Source organism: Echinops telfairi, unplaced genomic scaffold (assembly GCF_000313985.2).
Source record: "Echinops telfairi isolate 266 unplaced genomic scaffold, ASM31398v2 ScPeMD7_7418;HRSCAF=8456, whole genome shotgun sequence".
Lineage (NCBI taxonomy): Eukaryota > Metazoa > Chordata > Mammalia > Afrosoricida > Tenrecidae > Echinops > Echinops telfairi.
In genome coordinates this window covers 497,785-501,059 of record NW_022111318.1, presented here as the reverse complement: position 1 = coordinate 501,059, position 3,275 = coordinate 497,785, and positions in this window count along the sequence as shown.

Here is a 3,275-nt window from a genome sequence, read left to right as displayed (position 1 = left end):
GTCTTATTTTTCCATGAAGAAGAATATGGTACACATTCATTGTTTATTGTTTTATTAAAAGAGATCTCGCACTTCCTATCTGCTCCAGCTGTGCTGTGGCCAACAGTAAGCTGCATGGCGGCACTCGCCGCTACGGTCCAGAGTTACAGTAGCTTTGGGGGGCCTTATTTTCGGGGAGGTCTTATTTTCAGGGGGATGCCTTATATTTCAGCAAGAGGCAAAACTGTAAATAGGTCTTATATTGGGGGGATGTCTTACTTTCGGGGAAGCAGGGTAGTTCCAATAATTTTATTGCTGAATCTTAGATATTTTCTGTGTATAAATTCATATCACCAGCAAAGAGAATGTTACTTCCCCTTTGCCAATTTGTATTCTTTTATTTTCTGTTAATTCTATTTTAATGCTTGCCTTAATATGTTATCATTGGTCTTCTTCCATGTTCCATGTCTGCATTTACTATATGATGGGCTTAAAAAAGTTCCTGGAAAATTCCATTTTTTAATTCTATTTTTCAGTGAACCCTTTGAACCTCTCTCATATTTACCTCTGTTGACCCAGATCCTAGCACAAAGCCTATCACAAATGCTTGTGTTATGAATAAATTAGAAAATGTCAGATTGTGACTCCAGTAATTATTGATATAAACCCACCCCAAAACCAAAGCTACAGCAAATTAGGCAATTCCAACTCATAGTAGACCCTATAAGGCAGTGTAGAACTTCTTCATAGGATTTCCAATGCTGTATCATCACAGTATTTAACCCACTGTTATCACCAGTGCACCTGATTTAAAAAAATAGTTTCACTCACAGATTTCTCTCCTCTGCTCACTTTAAAGGGAGTTCTGTTTGCCTTTTCCACAGCAGACACTCCCCTTTTTATGCTAGAGCTCAGACAGTTCTCAGCAGTGCTCAAGATGATGCCCATTATTAAGGCTTCAAATGACATATTCTCAACAAGTACTGTCATTCAGATTTCAATACCATAAAATATGAACTGCTTCTTGCTCTATCCTTGTAGCTGACATCAAAGGAGCTCTCAAAAGAAACAGAGCACTCCTGGACTCTGAAGCTCAATATTGCACTGTTAACATATCGTATAGTCTAAAATGTTAGTATGTGTCTTCTAGCCAGCATTTGCTTGCTTCTAAATTTTATTGTGAATCAGGGAATACCAAGATAGTGGAGTACAGAAAGATGGAGGGTTTGACCACTAAAAATCTGCTACTGATATTTTTCTCTGTAGAAGCCATTTATAAATGATATGACTTTTATAAATGTGCAAGAATTGTAAAAAGCAGTAGTTACTGTCTATCCAAAATCTGTTATTGGATTCTTTTCCCTTATATTAATAATTCATGATTTCCTACTGTTTGTCCACTTTTACCCCTCCAGAAGTGAAATACTCATATAGCTTCAAGTGTATGCTTCATGAGAAGCAAGTGTCTGTATAGTTCTGATTATGTAAACATGATCTTTTCTCCATTTGAGTGGTTCAAGGAGAAAGTATAGTCACACACAGACACAGCAGCAAAGCATAGAAATGTAAAATGTAAAAATAAAAATAGAAAGCTTGAATATTCCGTTTATTCTCTTCTTCACACACTTGCCGATTTCACTTTCATATCTTATATAAGAGGGCTTGAAAAATAGAATTTAAAAAATGGAATTTTCCCATGAATTTTTGAAGCCTCATCATATAGTAAATGCAGACATGGGATGTGAAAGAAGATAAATGTTAATATACTATGGCAAACAATAAAATAGAAATAAAAGGAAATAAAATAATTGTCAAAGGAGAAGTAAAATTCTCTGTATCTGCAGGTGATGTGAACTTATACACAGAACATCCTTAAGACTCAGCAGTAAAATGTTTGTTTTCTTTTAAACTCCTGCAAACTTGTCTTTCACCTGTGGCATTTGTGTCATAAACTGTCAAGAAGGTATACATTTTCTTGCAGGATGAGTTATAGGTACTTTGCCTATACATCAAATCCCTCCACAAGGAATGCCTCTGTTGTGGAAAATTCACTCCAGCAGACGCATAACTAAGGCCAAGGCAATGTCTTATGGGAAAAAGAAACAAACAAAACCCCACTGTTGTCCAGTTGATTCCAACTTGATTCCAGTAGATTCCACTCTTGTCCAGTTGATTCATAGTACCCCTGTAGGATGGAGTAGAATTGTCCCATATAGTTTCCAAGACTGTAAATCCTTAAGGAAGAAAAGTGCAACATCTTTCTCCCACACAGTATCTCTTGGGCCCAAACCTTTTGGTTAGCAACTGAGCATTCTTATCACTGAAATATCAGGCTCCCTTGGCTTATAGGAAAGCGACTTTGTTGAGTTGTCGAAGGTATTTCTGTTGGGTAGGAGAAGGGGATAATCACTTTGCTTCTAGGTGGAACAACCAGTGAGAATAGATTACTTGGTTTCACTAATTATTGTTTTTTCAGAAGGTTACACTGACTAATTTACTACCAGGCAGGAGGTAGTCAATCACAGTGGTAATGGAAAATCAGGCCTAGTGAATTCTACCTTCATATTTTTCATTTAGTACTTATCTAATGTTTGCATAATTAATGAACTCTTATGAAGTACAGTTAACTTTTTTAAAAGTGAAAATATTTGATGATATTTACCATTAAGGATACTATTCTAAGGATACCATTTTAAGATCAGAGATACGTTAGCAATATCTTCAACCTTGGTAGTCATGAAAATGGATCTTTGTCTAGACATTGACACTAAATAGCTGCATGATTCTGCACAAGTTCTTTCCCTACTTTGAGTTCAGACTTTCTTCTGGGTGAAAGGAAGGAAGTGGGCTCAGCAATTGTCCAGATCCCTTCCAGTACCAAATTAGTGGAGTTTCAGGGGCAGGTGTCTTGTAGATACAAGGGAGGCTAGGTGTGCTTCCCACTTCTTGTGGATCATGGTTCTTAGGCATATGATAGTGTTAAATAATTTACACCAACTGTCATCAGCTGAAGCTAGAAAGAGCAAAAGAAGGAAAAGCTGTGATTTTGTACCTTGGAAAGGACAAGCTTTTTCTTCTTTCCTTCTTCCAACTGATTTTCAACTCCTTGGGAAGTAGTCAAATAAGTCCTGAATTGGAAAAGCAAACAACAGGAAAACAATCCAATGACTCTTTGTAAAGGGAAGTATCTCCCACCGGCAAGAACCATTGGGTTTGCTTCTTCTAAATTGATAGCGTCCGGGGTCTTAAAGGCTTGAAGGTAATCAAGCAGCCATCAAGCTCAGAAGCAACAAAGC